General features: G+C 34.7%; 1 protein-coding gene and 2 long non-coding RNA genes across 3 annotated transcripts in view; all 3 read right to left on the bottom strand.

Annotated features, from left to right (window-relative positions):
* The window catches only part of LOC132759594 (MAM and LDL-receptor class A domain-containing protein 1-like), a gene marked incomplete at its 3' end in the record, with an annotated part of 60997 nt that overhangs the window by 29331 nt on the left and 11108 nt on the right, over nt 1–20558 (bottom strand). The gene's annotated exons all lie outside the window — the stretch shown is intronic.
* On the bottom strand, nt 1250–2502 carry LOC132759590 (uncharacterized). Its single transcript, XR_009629742.1, has 2 exons — nt 2208–2502; nt 1250–1535 (listed from the first exon to the last, which is right to left on the bottom strand). It is a non-coding gene; the product is annotated as an uncharacterized LOC132759590 (long non-coding RNA).
* LOC132759589 (uncharacterized) lies at nt 8814–16391 on the bottom strand. The gene is made up of 2 exons (XR_009629741.1): nt 16190–16391; nt 8814–13542 (listed from the first exon to the last, which is right to left on the bottom strand). It is a non-coding gene; the product is annotated as an uncharacterized LOC132759589 (long non-coding RNA).

Genomic DNA, 20558 nt, shown 5'->3' with positions numbered 1-20558 from the left:
AGATGTTCAAAAAGTGTGGTGTTTTACAAAGAAGTCATTATACATTCTTTAGTACCATACCGGATTAAGATTCTGTTGGACTCGTACACATATTAGAGGCCAGCATTTATTCAATAATTGCTGACTTTATTATCTTGTTAATAATTTAAAACCCAATGTTTTGCGTGTTTGTTAAACTTGTGATTTATGTTTTAAAACAGCATTATGGTACGTTTATGAACATAAAGAAGTCAATATCTATCGGTTGATTTGAATAGTTTATTAAAGAACAACATGTAAATCATGTTTGTCATGAACTGGTTAAAAAGTCAATGTACTGCCATAATACGGCGTCACAATTATTAACAACTTTGACAATTTTAAGTATGAAAGTTATCATGTGTACGTATTTTTACCCAAATAAGAAAAAAATAAAATAAGAAAACAAAGATCATAGTTATTTCTTTATCACAGTCTTTACCATATTTTGGTAATTAAAGATCATGTAAGTTATATTTCAGGCTGTTACCAATTGAAATTGTCTATAAATTAAATGTATTAATATTTATGGTACTAAAACAATTTTCAAACATAAAGGAATATGTAAAATACGTACTGCAAATGCTTGTCCACATTATATGTAATCGTTAAAATATACATGTATGCATAATGCATTCATTTCTTTTTGAAAGATTCAACTTACACTTAATAGAAAATATATTTCTAATTACCTCCCTTTATGAAATGTAAATTCGGTATTATCTTTACAAATAATGCTTTTCGGAACATACAATATTGATAAATCTTCATTTGAGCATTATATTTATGAATAAAATCATAGAAAAATGATTTCAGGATATTTGAATGACGTTAAAATAATAACAATAATACAAGAAGGAATCACAGACAGCAAAATCCCCCGCCATAAGGAGGAAGTACATTTCAAAGGGGAAGTAACCCTTACATACGTGTAAAAATTCCAAGTAATGATACTCGTGAAAATTAATGAAAAGTTATAGCCTAGACATAATAAATCATGACAAAAATAACACTCCCATGAAAAAACACAACAAAGAAAAACAACAAAAAGCATTAAGTGAACACTTCTGGTCCTTATGCTCTGCTATTCACTTCTATTAAACATGTTCAATATAAAGTTTTAAGTTTATATCTCAAATACCTTTAGAGGTATGGTCCTTGCAAACTAATGATAGTGAATACAAAGAACAATTACTCCAAAACTGGAGAGTTGTCATTCTTGTTTGCGGAATTTATTTCTTTATTGAAATCTATCCTCCAGTGAAATTTCAGATGAATTGATCATTTATGACACATTGTCCAAAAATTAACGCAAAAAACTGAACAAAAGACAATTACTTCAAAGAACTATTATTCTTGTGTTTTCTAGAGTATTCCTCCTCAATGAGATATATCCACAGTTGGTATCTAAAATATTTGCTCAAGCTTTGCCGTGCCAAGATGTCCTGCCATGTGCTTCCTTACGTCGCAATGTGGTTAATACCTTTTCCCATACTGGTCACAAATACAAATACTTTCTGCAAAACAAAACGTTATTATATTTTTAAAATGTATAAACAATTTGTTTCTTATTTAAGCGACTCTTTTAAACGAGGAATTGTTTCAACACAACTTTTTTCCCTTATACTAATCCTCTAAGAAGACATATTTACGAGACTGTTTAGTAATTTAAATATTAGTATCATATTTTAAAAATGCTGTTTCATTGAATTCTTACTAATTATATGAATATATGAACGTGAATATAAAGATATTTTGAAAAAAATAATAATGTCTTAAGACAGCAATGTGCTTTCAAAATTTGTATATATTTAGGTCCGAGTGGGAGCATCTCTGAAGTTGAGTCCGAGTGGGAGCATTTTCCATTTTCATAAAAAACCTTTAAAAGACTGACTTTTGAATAGAAATATTCGAAACTAATAAAGAATAATGGCATACATGACTCGGTTTATGTTCCGGTACGTTAAAAATAAATTTAAAGAAGGTTTTCAACCTTATTTCATATATGTTTCGGGAGAAGTCCGAGTGGGAGCATTCAGAGAAAAACACTTATCCCGTTTTCAGGCCTAAACCAGGCAATAAATCTATAAACTTTTTTTACAATCATCTCAAGTACTATAGCCATTCTTTGGTGCGCTACATGATTTTTTAATACTCTTACGTTTTCTTATAATAAAATTGTATTTTACCTTCGAGTCGACGAAAAAATGGTCCAAGTGGGAGCATTTAGCAGGTGCGCGATGACGTAGTATCCTACCATTGATATGATTGCTATGAAATGCCACGTTTTCATGTTTTACTAATTATAAAAAAAGCAAGTCATTCATATTTATGGAAATTATATACATGCACACCAAACGTTGCATGCTAAAATACATGTACATAATGATATATAATGCTCTTCATAAACGAGAGTTGTTCGTTAAAACAGCGCGCTCGACTATTCTTAGTGCTTGAAAAGTGGAATATGTCTGTAAAAGGGTAACTCAGAGTTATGGAACCTGTGTCCATCTTTTAAGATGGTAACAGAGAACAAGTGTGCATTTCCTTCAGTAGTTTTAAGATACTAACTTGCACCAAAGTGTGACGGCAACGCCGACATCGATGCCGACGCTGTTGTGTGTACAATAGCTCTATTGTTCGAATAGCCGACCTTAATGACATATTTCACATAAATCTTGCAAAATGTGTTTCGATGAAACACACGTAGCAAAATATGTTTCAATTAAATACATTTAATAGTAAAACATTTAAAAAATATCAAGGTCAAACGCTGCAAATGTTATGTATTACACGAATAATGCACAATTAAAAAACAGCGATGGGCCTTTTATTACCATTCACTTTAAGTGTATTCCCTTAGGCTATAAAGTTTCTCGGTTTTTCGTTTAGAACTACTAAAAATGCTACCACCGTGGGTTTGGTCAGCTTGACTTCCCTCAGGCTATAACCGACCTTGGTATTCCGTAAAAAAAACCTACTAAAAGCCCTATCCCAGTGTGTTTGGTCAGCTTGACTTTATTCCCTGAGGCTAGAACCGGGCTTGATTTTCCCTTGAGAAGCAATAAAAGGGCCTATCACTGTGGGTTTGGTCAGCTTGACTGTATTCCCTGAGGCTAGAGCCGAGCATGAATTTCCGTTAAGAACTACTAAAATGCCTCACCGTGGGTTTTGTTAGCTTCTCTGTATTCCCTGAGGCTAAAATAGGGCTTGGATTTCCCCTTAAAAACTACTTATAAGTCCTCTCACCGTGGGTTTTGCCAGCTTGACTGTTTTCCCTGAAGCTAGAAAGGATCTAAGTTTTCCTTTCAAAGGCCTACCTCTGTGGTTTTATCAGCTTAAATGCATTCTCTGAGGCTAGAACCGGGCTTGGTTTTCCCGGCTAGAATCGGGCTTGGTTTTCCCCTAAGAACCATTAAAAAAGGCCTATCACAAGGGGTTTTTGTCAGCTTGACTGAATTCTCTGAGGCTAGAAAAGTTCTTGGTTTTCCATTTATAAATACTAAAAAATCTTTCACCGTGGGTTTGGTCAGCTTGACTGTATTCCCCAAGGCTAGAACCGGGCTTGGTTTTCCGTTAAGCACTTCTAAAAGGCCTCTCACCGTAGGTTGGTCAGATTGATTGTATTCCTTGAGGGTAGGACCGGGCTTGATTGTCCCTTACGAACACATTAAAAGGCTGGTCGCCGTAGGTTTGGTCAGCTTGTCTGTATTCCCTGAGGCTAAAACCGGGCATGGTTTTCCCTTACGAACTACTAAAAAGGCCTATCACCCCAGGCTTGCTCAGCTTGACTGTATTCCCCGATGCTACAACCGGGCTAGGTTTTCCGTTTAGAACTACTAAAAAGGTCTATCACTGTGAGTTTGGTCAGCTTGTCTGTATTCCCTGAGGCTAGAACCGGGCTTGGTTTTCCCTTAAGAACTACTGGAAAGGTCTATCACCGCGGACTTGCTCAGCTTGACTGTATATCCTTAGGATACAACCGGGTTAAGTTTTCTGTAAGAACTATTAAAAAGGCCTATCAGCGTGGGTTTGTCTAGTTTGACTGTATTCCCTAAAGCTAGAAAGGGTCTTGGTTTTCCGTTTAGAACTACATAAAATGCCTATCTCCGTGGTTTTCCTTGGTATTCCGTAAAAAAAACCTACTTAAATGTATTCTTTGAGGCTATAACCGGGCTTGGTTTTCCGTAAGGAACTAATAAAAAGGTCTATAATCGCGGGCTTGCTCAGCTTGACTGTATATTCTAAGGATACATACAGGCTTGGTTTTCTTGGTCAGCATGACTGTATTCCCCAAGGCTAGATCCGGGCTAGGTTTTCCGTTAAGCACTACTAAAAAGGCCTATCACCGTGGATTTGGTCAGCTTGATTATATTCCCTGAGGGTAGGACCGGGCTTGATTTTCCCTTACGAACCACTTAAAAGGCTGATCTTCGTGGGTTTGGTCAGCTTGTCTGTATTCCCTGAGGCTAGAACCGGACTTGATTTTCCCTTGAGAAGCAATAAAAAGGCCTATCACTGTGGGTTTGGTCAGCTTGACTGTATTCCCTGAGGCTAGAACCGGGCTTGGTTATCCCTTAAGTACTACTAAAAAGGTCTAATACCACGGGCTTGCTCAGCTTGACTGTATATCCTTAGGATACAACGTGGCTTGGTTTTCTGTAAGAATTATTAAATAGGCCTTTCAGCGTGGGTTTGCTCACTCTGACTGTATTCCCTGAGGCTAGAAAGGTTCTTAGATTTCCTAAAATAACTACTTAAATGGCCTATCACCGTGGGTTTGGTCAGCTTGACTGTAGTCCCTGAGGCTATAACTTGACTTGGTTTTCCAAGTTTATCAAAATTTCCTGTAACCGTGGATATAGTCAGCAGATGATGTGTCCAAGAGACATAATTATAATGTATTTAATTTTAATCTTCTTCACTGCTCTGGGATAAGCTGCTGCAAACTTTGGTATTTTCTTCAATGATATAATTTATATTGACTCCGTTAGTTTGCTAGACATGATAAAAGATCCATACTACATGTACTAAATATGATGCAGTCATAACACAAATTAAAGCGAATATTAATCAGATTTTTAGACTTCCTTTTCATTTTTATTGTGCAATTTAATCTCAAGAATTACTGCGATTTAGCTAACAAGTCATTCAGTTGACGTTACATGCATATCCTTCAAATTTATATTCACAATTCACTGTTAATCTTTAAGGATTTTTAATCTTACTTAGAATATTATATATAAAGTGCACCGTCATGACTTTGGAATTTTAGCGATAATCAATCAGATTTCAGACTTCCTTTTCATTTTTAGAATTACTGCGATTTAAACCAACAAGTCATTCAGTTGGTGTTACACACATAGCCTTGAATTCATCTTCACAATTCACTGTTTATATTTAAGGATGTAGCATACTAACTTAGAATACTCAACAAAACGTGTACCTTGGAAAGGCAAAAAGCAACCCGTTACAACAACAACATCAATAACAACAAAAAGTTTCAATGCAGATAAAGCACACAGCATTTAAAGCCACAAAGACTACCAGAAATTTTGGAAGAAATGGAGTCTGACCAGTCTGTTTCTTTTCTCAATAAATCAAAGGTCATGCTAACTTTTATGTCAGGATTGTCTATTTAGTTTTACAAGAATAAGATTCTATTAAATAAATGTTTTCTATGATATCATATATTGGAAAATGTTTGAAATAAACAATCATGTGTGTTGTGTGAATTTTTTCGAGTTTCACTCTTGAAACTGGGAAAAATGTAAAGCAACAAACACGATGTTTCCTATTTTTGTGTGAATAGTTAAGTACACGTTTAGGCGTGATGATTAATGAGGAAATTTATGAATATGTAACTTGACTGTAAATAACTTTTGTAACTGTTTCAAAGTCGAAACAATATAGTGTGCCATCTTTGCTATGATAACATGCTTCTGAAACATGAAGATGTTATCAAAATTACTACGTTTTCAATTGCAATTGCAATTTATACACTCCTTTTATCTGTATTTATGTATTTATTCCATCTCTTAAATAACGCTCTGTAGATAAAATTAATTGTCATAATACAAGATGTAAGGCAAGCTTAATCATTAAAGTTCAATTTAAAACATAAAACTCACTTTTTAAAGATGAAAATAACCATTTCTGACGAGTGTTTTTGTAGTATATACTAAAGTTTTCCGACGAACTCCGTGACAGTTACCAAAAGAACTTCTGAAAAGTTACCATAAGAACTCCATCCCTCGTGTAACAATTCCTCCCCCCGTGCTACTAGACAGTGCAAAATTATTTCCACTTTTTATTTATTCAATCGATTTGAAACAATTCATCGTTCATCTAGCACAACAAAATTCGCAAAACATCACATATTTTCGGAGAAATAGTGTTTACAATAGGTCGTATCGACCTCAATATGACTCGTACTTGCCACAATTACCTGTGCTATAAGGACGATGTGTTTTTCCTGTGACCTGATTAGCCCGTATATATAGAAGCATAAAATCAAGTTCCACACCAAAGTGTGTGTTTATATTGTAATGTTTTTAGTAACTGTAGACTTATAGCTCTACTTACAAATGTGTTTTATTTGATGGAAGACTGTTCCATTTCTGCTTTATTAATTAAATGTTATTTCATGGAAGACTTGAATGTCGAATCTATGACAAAAATATTAGTTTGGCAAGTGCAATGGTCTCAATAGATAAGTAAGTTTGTTTTTTCTCGAATTTCTCCAAACGCATAAACCCAAAATGGAAAGATCTTTCTTCGACCGATGTTACTGCAAAAAAAAAAAAAACATCAGAAAAAAATACAGTGATTAAAGGAGGAATAATGCGGTGTCAACATGTTACTATCGACAAAGTTGCACGGTGCCTAATTGTACACACGTGGAAACATGAAAATTATATCAAATATACAAAAACATGTTATTAAAGTGGTGTAACATGTTCAAACGATTATATTGCATTTCAATCAGTCATATGTACTAACAAGACTAGAAAGTCGTTATATTTCGCAATGAAAGCAATAATTTTCACAGTATTCCCAAACTGTTTTTACTATCTTGAGTTAGTTTGTGAAACATTGTGCATGTAGTAAAGAGTAATAAGCTTCAAATTAAATGACACATTCGATGGTATGAAAAATATCGACGATTTTACCATGTTTGGGGGAAAATTATCATCTGTTTGTTTGTTGTACGCATACTTGACATCCATTTTGTATGACAGAAAGATACGGTGTCTCGGACAGAAGTATGATATTTTGACGTTGCGCGAAAAAGTTGTGGTAAACGCCGTATCATCGTGGTGACATGGCAACAAAATGACAGTCATGCTTTATCTGGAAATCACTTCTTTACAGTAAACTGTAACATCTTAACCTTTGCCATATCATAATATTGAACAAATACGTTATTAATACATAAATACATATGAATACATAAATATGTTATGAACACACATATATGTTATGAATACATACATATGTAAAGAATACATGCATATGTTATGAATTCATATACAAGGTATATATGTTGTGATTTCATAAATACATATGTTATGAATACAGCAATATGTCATGAATACAAAAATATGCTATGAATACATTAATATGTTATAATTACATGTTTAACAAGCATAAAACTTTCATATTTACCTTGCTGTGTTGTTAACTGATATAATTCAGAGTTAACAAATACCTGGAAACTATTAAGTATATGTAAATTGCTTAGAAGTTCTGCACTAGAAATATAACTAACTAACTATTAATAAATATTTTGCTGAATTTCAATTCAAGAAACGTTAATTGAGTATGAACACATATGTTTCCATTTATTTTATTTCTCTGCCAGTAATCGACAATCACTTGCCAAAAAAATGGATAATATGCTGAAAAAGTGTCAAGAATATATCGAGAAAGAAAAAAATGTTTGTTGTGGTAACAATGCTTAATGTTTTGCTTCTGTAATCATTGTGTTGGGTTATGTCAATTTATTGAAATAACAACTTACGAACGCTTGAATGAATTATAATCTAATTTATGTTAATTCGCTCGGCGCAGTTACTACAACGTGACTAGTACCACAGCTGGTTCGGCGAAGCAGCTTTTCCAAATTCTTCCTTTCTTTCATAAAAGCCAAATACACTAAAGTGATTTTTGCAGGACTAGTGTGGGTTACGGATTGTCAAGGGATGTAATTAGAAAAACAATTTTGGATTTATTCATACATTTATTTCATTGATTGGCTGTGATGAAAAGTTGACGCTAATTTGTTCCACACCAGAGTTCTTTTTTTTGAACTAACCGGTACTGTTGCCATATCCGCTAAACATCATCGTGATATCAGTATGGCTTCAACCCACTACCCATGGGTTGAGATAAAGACATCTTTACAAGTAAGCTGACTATACCAGTTATACGACGTAGGCAATTTCCTATTTAGGCTTAATTAAGCGAAAGAAAATCTACAGTTGTTTTCTTTACACTTATCAATTGTAACTACATCCGGTGAGATAGCGGGGACTTTGAATGTTGGATTTTCAAACTCCTGTTATTAAAGGCTCCGCCATATAGAGGCAGTGGGGTGAAAAATCCCCGCTTAAAGTTCCAACTCTTCGATTCCATAGCGATTTTCACCGATGCCGTGTCAGTGCGTGGACAACTATAAAAACTTGGTTTATCTCCCCTGCTATCTCCACTTTTTCCCCGTGGACGGATGGGGCGTGGTTATAATTGACTGGTGCATTATTCTCTTTGGGATATATCTATTTCAGAATATAACAGTTAGTTCAATATCTTTATTGACCACATACATTGTATGAATATTTTATAAAATAAAAGGGATATAAATAGGGATATTTATAAATTAAATATATGTTTGTATAATTGATTTGCAAAACAATAACAAGATCAATTACATATCAAAAGTCATTATGCGAGTGTTCACATACAATAGTGCACATTTATTTACAAAGTAGCAAAAAAAGTAAATTGCACAAGACTTTAGTATTTCTTAACTTAACACACCTAAAGTCTGCCAAGGATGACGTCATACAACAAGTATACGTAAGTGTTTATTAGTAAGCAGTTTTACAAAATTTAATAGATCAAGAACGGTGCAAAAAAATACTGTAGCCTTATTGGTTGCGCCGCTCCTGACCAATTAAATTTTATAAATACGTACTTATAAACTCTAACCTATAGTGAATATCTTCTGAAGAATGCAAATTCACGGTTAGGACCTGGGAGAATGAAGTTCTTCTATGATAACCTGTTAGGAGTTTTCCTGGTAAATGTCTCGAAGTTCCTGGAAAACGTTACAATACGGATTTCGTCAGAAAACTTAACGTTTTCCAAGAACACAGAAGAACTCCTGACAAGTTATTAGAAAAACTCCATCCTCCGTATAACAGTTCCTCCCGTGAAATTAAATTTCAGTAATAAAATCATCATGTAATTTGAGAAAAATGTTACTAATACAAATGTTATTTTAAATACAGTGATGCCCGTTTATACTAAGAGTAACTGATCCAATATCAAACAATGCATTCCAGTGTAATTTCTGTGAACAAACCTTATCACTTAACATTTTTATCATAAAATCTAAACATAGAATCCAATATGGTAAATAATAAGGTGACATCATGGTATGCTTAAACCTAGAACATGTAAAACCGATATTTGTTAGCCTTTAGCCTTTGGCGGCAATGCGATCAGTGCAGACCACGATCAACCCACATATTCGTGCTGTCTTATCGTGGTCACTATTGATCAGTACCTATTCAGAAAATTTCCCCAAAATGATGAATGGTTTTGTCCAGATAAAAAGATGGACACATCAATTTAGGATATTTAGCGGGTAAAGGGTTAATGCATTTAAACAAGTACACGTATTTTAATTTCTTTTCATACACGTGTCTAAGCAATATTAAAATGGAAGTGAGAAAAAAAGTTGTATGAAAAGGTATATTCCTAATAAACAATTGAAGCATTATATAACATATAAAAAAAGTAAGCAGAATGAGTTGACATATAGATTCTTGTTTACAATAAACTATATATTAATTAAATTTCTTTTAAAATATAAGAACGTCTTAAATGTAACCAACATATTCGTATCAAAAAGAGCGGAGCGGACAAAGAACCTGCGGACACTTGATATTCGTATTTTTTACTGTGAGTACTGAAAACAATCTTCCGGATTAAACAGCGGCCAATAAGCTGACTAAAAGGCACTTTGAATCGTTCCTGGATTTGACCGTTTCTACCTGTACACTGGCTGGCCTGAGCCAATCAAAATAGAGAATTCAAAACAACACGATAACAAAATGACCGACAAAGGACAGGTTACCTATAAAAAGATAAAAAAAATGGTGAAAGATTTTCACCTTGACGTACACCGGTAAAACTAACGAAACTAGTCAACTCACAGTTTACTTTAACACAAGATTTAGCCTTACTGTACATATTGTGGATTATACCAAGACACTTACCATCAATATTATGTGACAAAAGTTTGTGCCATAAATGAAGTCGATTAACAGAATCAAATGCCTTCCTATAGTCAACAAATGCACAGTACAGATTTTTATTACAACTTAAATAATAATCAATTAACATCTTTAAGGAAAACATATGATCAGTGGTACCATATTGTGATCTGAACCCAGCTTGTTCTTCGTTAAGTAAATTGTGGCATTCCAAATACTCATTCAGTCTCTTATTTAGTATATTGGTAAATAATTTGCCAAAACAACTTAAAATGGTAATCCCTCTGTAATTGTTGGGATCAGATTTGTCACCCTTATTTTTATATATAGGATTAATAAAACCCTGACTCCAAATAGCAGGAAAAATACCTGAATCCAAAATAACATTAAACAATAAACGAATAACATTTAAAACAGATTCATTATTTACAGTTTTTAGATATTCATTTAATATATTATCAAACACAGAAAGGCTTTTATTATTTTTTTATTTTTTTACAACTTTTTTAATTTTCCTCAATAGTTATTTCTGCATTTAAGAAGCTGTTATTACAACTTATATTCTCAAGATCAAAATCATCTAAATTGTCAATAATTTCGAATACCCGGCTGTTACTCACGGTTAGTTTAAAGCCGTCGATTTATTTACGGTCAATACAAGCGTTGCTTCATCGCATCCATTTACCGCCGTATACAGCGGGTACAGGGGTAAGAGAAACGAAATGGGTCCAGTTTCTCGCGCTGCTGTTTCTGCTTCCGTTGATATACAAAGTAACTGAAGGTGGCGCCGGTGACTACTCAAAGTATTGCAGACCGAAGTACTATCCACACAACGACAGACGGCCCGGCTCGGACCTCACCAAGAATGTGTTTTGCTTGGCGAGACGCAGGCAGATTATAGGTTTAAGTGTTTGTTTTGACTTTGTGGTATTGTTCGTGTGTTGTGGTGCAGATGTTACAATCTCTTTTCGTGTAGTTGATGGTGTTTCTGTAGGCTTTGGTGTTGTAACTCTAGTTGTTGATATCCGTGTCGTTGGTGCTTCTGTTGTTTTAACAGAATCCCTCCCTTTTTTAAAGCAAACCTTAAGAAATATTTAAATCCCCATGGGTCCCTTTATTTTTCATTAAAGGTAAACGCTTCTCTCTGTACATCATACACGTTTTAGAAACAACTGCAGTAACCATAATTCGGCTTTATATGATAATCACATTGATTCCAGTCCATCTTGTATATGTGGAGCACACATTGGAAATTCAAAACACTTTTTTTTATTGCAAATTATACAGTGCACAAAGACGAACATTGTTCTTAAATACAATATCTTTTCATTCTCCGAGTTTACGAAATTTTTTGTTTGGAATAGAAGAGTGATCTGAATCCAAAATGAAAATCTTTTTAAAGAAGTACAGACTTTTATTAAATCAAACAAGAGATTTAATTGAATAAAATCAAGGCATTTTACTGCTGAAACTGTAAATTTTGTTTAAACAGGGTTCTGTGTGGTAAATATCTTCGTATTTATTTATTTGTAGTTTTTGTAACTATTACAATAATTTTATTATTTCATTCATTATTTATTCCTTTTTCTAAAAATTTGATACTTAAGGTATGATCCACCAAATGCATTTCCTCTACTTTGAAGAGTATTCAAATAGGCTAGAACTACTGTCAACTGCATTGTAACTGAGGGGCGCGGGTTCAAGCCCCAGAAGAGGCAACGTTTTATTCTTTCTTTTTTTTCTTTGAACATTATTTGTGTCTCTCAGATCACTCTTGAGAAGAAAAAAGTGCTTCATTTTTATTATGAAATTATTATTGGTATTTATTGGCTAAATTGTGCCAAATTTATTATCAAATATGGTACCTGATATTTTCAAAGTCTAATAAAATAAAAACTAAACGGTAAAAGTATTTTATATTTGACAAGCACAACCAATATACTTTTAAGAAAATTTTAGCAAACTTTGAAAACAGCCTCTGATTTGAGTAAATTTTAGGAATATTTTGAATTAGGCCCTCCAAGTAGAAAAATGATCAAACAACTACTTAAAATATGTTGGGTAGGGTGGGTGTAGGGTAACATTTATATACATATTGCAAACATTTTGAGTAAAAACAATAAATTTGCTGGGTCATTTGTTAGCTGAATGCTATTATTTGTTTCTTAAAAATGTTCTATAGGAAAACATTTTTTTCATAATGATTATAAAATAGAATATTTAGAGTTTCTCATTCCTGAAAAAGAGCCCTTCTAATAGCCGAGTTTTACTTAAGAAAAATCTCTATAACTCGTAAACCATACGAAAAACTTTGTTTAAATTTTGCATTCTTGTGTCTTTTAACGTATATAACTGACCTATATTGTCAATTGATAGTTCCTTATAGTGTCCATTAGGGGCTCATACCTGAAAACACTAAATCCAAAAGCCATAAATAACTTAAAATGGAACACTATTGACTTTTGAAACTAATAATTTATACATTTAAATAACTTAATTTAATCATTCTTAGAATCATTATTATATTAAAATGCTTATCTATATTTCTATTTTTTTTTTTATTTTTCTCATTCGATTTATTTACATTTACATATTAATTTATAAAACATTTGTTAAAATTACTTCCTGAAAAATTCTTAAAACTGAAATTCGATAGAATTTGATAATAAAATAGTATAAACTTATTTTTGACTAACATCAGGGAAGGGCCCACGATAATGTTGTTAGAACTTTTGGCAAAACCGTTTTGTATGTACGCTTGATTATGTTTGTAAAATTATGAAATTGTATATTGTGTGTATATTGATACAATAAAATATAATCAAACTTAAAGCCGGTTTTGTTGTACTTGATTGCGTAGTTGTTGTTTGTGTTGTTGTTGTAGGTTTGATTGTTGTTGTTGCTTTTGTTGTTTCAGGTTTGGATGTTATTGTTTTCGTTGTGGGTTGTGGCGTCGTTCTTGTTGTTAATTTTACCGTTGATTGTTTTAAAGTTGTTGGTGTGCTCATTTCCGGACTTGGATCTGAAATACAATGCTTATTAATTGAAACAGCCTAAACACAATAAGATACACTTTAACAACACTATCTCACGACTATTCACGAGGACTTACTGACTCCGAACAACAACTGCAATCACTTTTAGGTGGTTGATTTATTTTGGGGTAAGTGCATTTCAAGAGGCAACAACATCACTGACTTACGTTGGCACAGAGGTGACATGTGTGTGTTTTTTTTATCTCGTGCACACGAGATAACATGTCATGGACACGAGATACTATGTCGCGGCCAAGTTGTGACCATGGGTTACTAAGTCATGGCCACGGGTTACTTAGTCGTGGTCACGAAATAACTAAGTGGTGCGCACGAGAGATAAATAAACACAAACACACATGTCACCTTCGTGTCACCGTACCTGTTTGATGAGAAAAGTAGGCTATTTAAATACACACATACTGTGCAAATTAATACCAAGAAACTCCCTTATAAGTATCTGAGTGTGAATTGGTTTGAATTGTCTTAAGAAACATTACCGCATAATAATTAAACAGCTCGTATACATCTAACGTAGCGCTGTATGACAATCGGTTTAACACATTTTAATTAATACAAAACTCAGTTGCCATTTTTGTTTTTCATGGATCAATGTATTATCCTGGTCAGACAGACACCTAATAGAACTTCATGATACACAGAGTTGCGAAAAAAAAAACCCCGATTTTATTCGGCTGCACAACAGCCGAATATTTTATATTTTTGAATAAGACGCATGATTTACTGCGGAATGACACGATTTATTTTGCGGGTCGTCAATAAAAACACAGTACATTCAATACATCAGCTTTTCACTCCATGACAAATTTTAAATTTATGGCTTTGTTGCAAAACATCTTTATTTACATTTTCTTCAAATGGAAATACAATATTTTCTTATCTCCGTATACAAATAATGGAATGTGCTCTGTCTGTGGTTTACGGAAATTTAATATCGTGGAACCAGGCTAAGATTAACTAATGCGTAAACTAGTTGTCTCCATCTAAATGGAACTGTTCTCATTTAAACAAAACGCATCGGTGTAAGAACTGTTGCCTTGCACTGTCATAAAACATCTGAACTAGGGAACAAGTTGATTTTGTAAATAATTATCTTTAATTTTTCTTTTGAGATGATTTGGATTGTGCTGTGTTGACATAGTTCTGGTCTCAAAAACTTAAATAGCGAGGTCACTCGTGTGCTGTTTTATTTTGGTTAGATTTGGTAGCGTGTCTTTTAATACTGATATATACTTGATACCTTAAATGTCTTATATTTTACGGTTATGCTTAAATTTGATGTTTCATCGTTGATCATGTGCTTATGAAACGTTCATTTAGCTTTAATCGGAATATCATTAATAATTAACTTTCGTGGCATTTTGATAAACCATTACGAGCAACCGAATAAGACACATAGAGTCGGATTTCTGGCGTATTACGATTTTGACTGTTCAAAGCGTACCCGTCCTGTCATATTATAAACGAATACTACTAGTACGGACGTAATGGAATGTTCGTCTCCTAACGCTTCCCATTTCACATCGTACAATTAAATGGGAAGACAACCGTACAACGCGACGACAGCCGTACTAGTTTATACATGTCGGTATAAAACCATAATTCAAGGGCGCTTATTATTTATCTATTTTTAACATATCCCAACTGATTTGTTCGAGTAAATCAATGTTATGGATTACTAGTCAACATCTAAAGGAGCATGCTAACAAATTCAGGCCTTATGCAACCTTTACATTACGTGAATTTTGATTGAAAATAAGCATATTTTCCGATGAAATGTGGAATTTTTTTAAATGTCATAAAATCTTACATTTTCTCATGATAATAAATCATTTTAAGATACGATTCGTAAACGTCAACATTGTGTCATTAAATATTCCAAACCATACCTTCAAAAATGCTTTCCTTTTAAAGATACATGGTATTTAAGTTTGAGTAAGTTCATCAACAGTTCGCCTCTATTTAACGATAACATCGATATCCACTCATCAGCAAAAATAAAAAAGGCTGAAAACCGTTCAACGAACCAATTTTTAGTGCATTAAGTTTAATTCTTTCCTAGAAACTATAGGACAAAAGCCCTAAAAATTATTACGTTGAACGGTTTTCAGCGTTATTCATTCTTGCTGATGAGTGGATGTCGATGCTATCATTAAAAAGAGGCAAACGGTTGATGACATTATTCAAATTTTGAAACAACTGCGCAGATCTTAACACACATTCGTGTTTGTAGCATTTTATTCGACTCTTCTAAAAGTATGCAGTGCACAGCTGACCATTCACAGATGACCATTCCTCCGCAACAATTTTACACGTGCGTAAAAAGTACATGTATATGCTTTACTGATACTTTAAGTTGCATTTTTACCGATTTTATACCGCATTTACCACGGCGCTCTCTTTCACGAAGTTTTTTTTCAAAACGTGACGTCATAGTTTTAACTCAGTTGAATGTGCATATTTCTGTTACATTTTTATATAACTAGAAAAAATTCCACATGTTTCCAGTTTTTTAACATCAGTACATATAATGGAGTTGATTTCTGTCAAAATTGAAAAAAAGCCATAAATCATAGGACTACTTAAAAAATATGTAAATTAAATATAAAAACCAACCTGCACACCATGCAAGAGAAACATCATCAAAGGCGAAATCGCTCCTATACCCAGTCCCACGTGTTGCCACCATTAATATCTGAAACAAGCCATTTTTGTGTACATTACTCATTACCAGATATTCACGCCTTTTAACGCCTTTTTTATTTTTTTCATCCCATTTTTGTTGTCTCAAATGGTGAACAAATGCCTAATTTAGGCCTCCAACACTTGTTTTTGTTTGAGAAATGTTGTGTAAAAAGTGACCCCTTTTTCGGCGTCACCCCTATCTAAAAGATATCAGGGGGTTGCCAGAAGGCAGATGTGCTCCCTTCTGTTTCGGGGTTTGAAAGGGACGACAACCCCCTTTCATCGCCAAGAAATATCTAGACTTGTAAGAGGCTAAAAATGACCCCAGCTCAATCATAATGCAACATGTAACCAACGCTGAAAAGCCTTTGATTCAATCTCAATCCAATGAGAAGTTGAAATCGATTTTGATTGAAAACATCAACGCAAAATGGTGATTTTATGGCAATTTTGAGATATCCACTCGTTACCTTGGTAACAGGAAATTTAGGACTGAGCATGTCGTTACAACGGCAATGGTCCAGTCAACAATTGTGCCAAGTTTGATTAGTATTGAAGCAGTTTTTATAATTTTAAAGAAATTTGAACTTGTAACTACTTTTCAATGAAAATAGACATTTTTCACAAAATGCTCATGCAGTAATGGGTTAATTATGTTTTATTTATATAAACATAACCTGTGGGCAGTTTTTATTTATTAATAAGATATAAACATGAACGTAACTTGACACATTCCCCTACTTATGTAGATAAGATGGTTAAACCCCAGTCACACTAGAGCTTACGATTACGTCTGCAACCTAACTCTCTTTGCACAGATAAATCTACTTCGCGATTATCGTACGACATCATAAAGTCATTGACAATCCCACGACAGGTCATCAGCAAACGTACGATGCCTCAAGATTGTCTGGGATTACTTACGACTTCACGTGACCTGTCATGCGATCACCTACAATTTGTCGTAAGACCATCGATCGCACGTTTACTAAAGCCTCTATCACATCAGCCTGACGGCAGCCATACGAACGCATTTTGAAGAAAATCGCTATGTTTCGTGCGACAGCCGCAAGGCAGCCGTACGATTCCTTAACGTCGCAAGGTTGCCGCAACGTCGTAAACTGATTTCTTAACATGCCCATTATTTCTGCGATTTTTTGACAGATTTTTGACGTCTCAAGACAGTCTTGAGACAACCGTACGACAGACTCACGATTTCGAGAAGTTCTCAAGTCACAACGTTTTGCGATTGTCTTGCAACGACCGCAGAGTTGCCTAAAGCATCTATCACATCAGCCGCACGAAATTTGGTTCGTACGATTTCATGAGAAATCTGTGCCGTAGAAACGTCGCAGGCAGTTTCGCAGTATGTCTAGACAGATTCGTAGATCGTAAGGAAGACGTAAGATGTTCGTAAGGCGACCGCATTGTTCGAACGATATTTATGCTTGAAAGTTGTACAAAAACCAACAACATTTCGTACGGTCGTCGCAATCTGACCGTGCAATAGACGTGCGATTGCTAAGACAGTCGTAAGGCAATCGTACGAAATTGAAAACAAATCGCATGGGCACCGCACGCCCAACAAGAATTCGCAAGTCTGCCATACGATGTATGTACCTTCATCGTCCGAATTTGAAAGTGAGGATTGAATACAACACCATCATTAGAGTGCCCCGTATTGTTTCAATCAAACCAGGGAGACAATTCAACCACAAAGGTTGCATTTGAGTTTTCTAAGACGGAGACTTTGTACGCAGCGCAACATGGCCGGAGAACACTCTGCGTAAAACCCTGGCCCGTGTTCAGTAAGAAAAGAACAGGATCAGGATTAAATAATCCGAATTTTATTTTCATTGTATTATGAAACTAAAATTGATCATACATTGCTAGAATAAAAATGTTCATATAAAAATGTAAACAATTGCTGATTTGCAAAGAAACAACCCTATTTCGGGATAAAATCGACAAGTAAAAAAAACAAAGTTAGAAATAATCAGATCAAAATAAGGATCAGTTTTAGGATCCAGATCAATGTTCGGATCAACTGTAAAATGCCCATATCTTGCAAAAATAATTATGAATTTATTTTAAAATTTCATAAATATGCCATTTCAAGTCCAATTTTATCAAGTTATTATTAGGTATTTAATCTACGAGGATAAACAATGGAGAATACTTGTATTTAATTTTTAAAAGTTGATCCTGATCTTGATCCTTAACTCTTTGTGAACACGGGGCCTGGATTGCGCGACGTCGGTTGTTTGGCCAATATCACACCCTCTCCCTGGAACTGGGATAGGAGTCAAAGGGTGAATACATGGGGTACATAAAGATGAGCCGCAACATGTTTGGGATCTTGAAAGGATATGATATTTATTAGATGCGCAACTGACGCAACGGTCGTAGGACTGTTGCACGGCTGTCGTACGAGTTATACAGCTGTATTACGATTGTCAACTGGCATGTGACAGCATTCGATTACGGCCCGTGGTAGCCGCACGATGTACGTAAGGCATCCTTGCGGTCGTCGCAAGACAAACGCAAAACATTGTGACTTGAGAACTTCTTCGTGAGTGTCGTACGGTTGTCTCAAGACTGTCTTGAGACGTCAAAAACTTGTCAAAAAATCGCAGAAATAATGTGTATGTTGAGGATTCAGTCTGCGACTTTGCGGCAACCTTCAACCTTAAGAATTCGTACGACTGTCATGCGCCTTTCGCACGAAACACAGTGATCTTTGTTAAAATGCGTTCGCACGGCTGCCGTCAGGCTGATGTGATAGAGGCTTAACGAGCATCGTGCGGCTACCGCGGGCCGTATTCGAATGCTGTCACATGACAGTTGACAATCGTAAGACAGCCGTGTAACAGTCCTAGACCGTTGCGTCAGTCTTAAAAAATCATATCCTTTCAAAATCCCAAACATGCTGTGGCTCATCCTTATGTACCCTTGACTCTCCTGGATGACGGTGTGATATTGGCCAAACAACCGATGTCGCGCAATTCAGGCCCCGTGATCACAAAGATTTAAGGACCTGGATCAAGATCAGGATCAAATTTAAAAGCTCATATATTCTCCGTTGTTTATCCTCATAGATTAAATATCTTATAATAACTTGATAAAATTGGACTTGAAATAGAATATTTATGAAATTCTAAAATAAATTTATTATTATTTGTGCAAGATATGGGCATTTTACAGTTGATGCGAATATTGATCTTGATCCTATAACTGATCCTTTTTTGATCTGATTATTTCTAACTTTGTTTTGTTATTTATCGATTTTATTCCAAAATAGGGTTGTTTCTTTGCAAATCAGCAAATATGAACCATTTGATTCTAGCAAAGTATGATTAATTCTAGTGTCATAAAACAATGAAAATGAATCAGGATCATTTGACCCTGATCCTTATCCTTTCTTAGTGAACACAGGGCCAGGGTTTTATCAATCAACGCATTGCCCGTCTTCTCAGTACTTAAAACGATTGCGTGGAAAATTGGAAGCTGGGATCGTTTATTATTGGAACACTACAAGTAAAGCTTACCAAAATTCCCTTTAGGGCAATACTCAATTTTATAAATATGGTTATAAACAGGACTCCAGGGATAGAAGCTGGAGAAAAAAGATTCAATCCATTACTGCATGATCTTAAATTTTCTGTATCATTGCAACAATGGGACATCACGAAATTGCCAAAAATCACTATTTTGCGTTGATCGATGTTTTTTCCAGCAGCACCAAAACTGATTTCAAAGTGCTTCAACTTCTCAATGGATTGAGATAGAGTCAAAGGCTTTTCAGCGTTGGTTACACGTTACGTCAATCGACCGAGCTCTTACAAAATTTCCTTGGCTGCCGCCTTCTCTTCAAACCCCCAAAGCAGAAGGGGACACTCTTGCAACCCCTAATGTATCTTTTGATTGTTGGTTTCCACATATGGATAAAATGGTGGAAGAAATATGTAAATTATGCATTGTATGCCAAGCTGCATCATCACGATTTTTTCCAGATCCGATCAAACCAACGTTACTACCATGAGAGGTGTTAAGTCAGTTATGACTTTTGTAGACCATTTCCAGACGGTTACATGTTACTAGTTGTTATATGTGACTACAGTAGATTTCCAGTAGTTGAAAGAATCAAATCGACAGCCGCAGATACAGTCATTCCGCGATTAGAGGCGATATTTTCGATATTCGGATATCCAGAGGTAGTGAAAACGGACAATGGACCTCCGTTTCAAAGTCGGGCATTCAGAGATTTTGCTGATAATTCGGGATTTAAACATAAACGAAT

The sequence above is a fragment of the Ruditapes philippinarum genome, unplaced genomic scaffold (genome assembly GCF_026571515.1).
Source record: "Ruditapes philippinarum isolate M1 unplaced genomic scaffold, ASM2657151v2 ctg2621_1_1_1_1, whole genome shotgun sequence".
NCBI lineage: Eukaryota > Metazoa > Mollusca > Bivalvia > Venerida > Veneridae > Ruditapes > Ruditapes philippinarum.
This window is presented reverse-complemented; position numbering and strand designations above follow the sequence as displayed.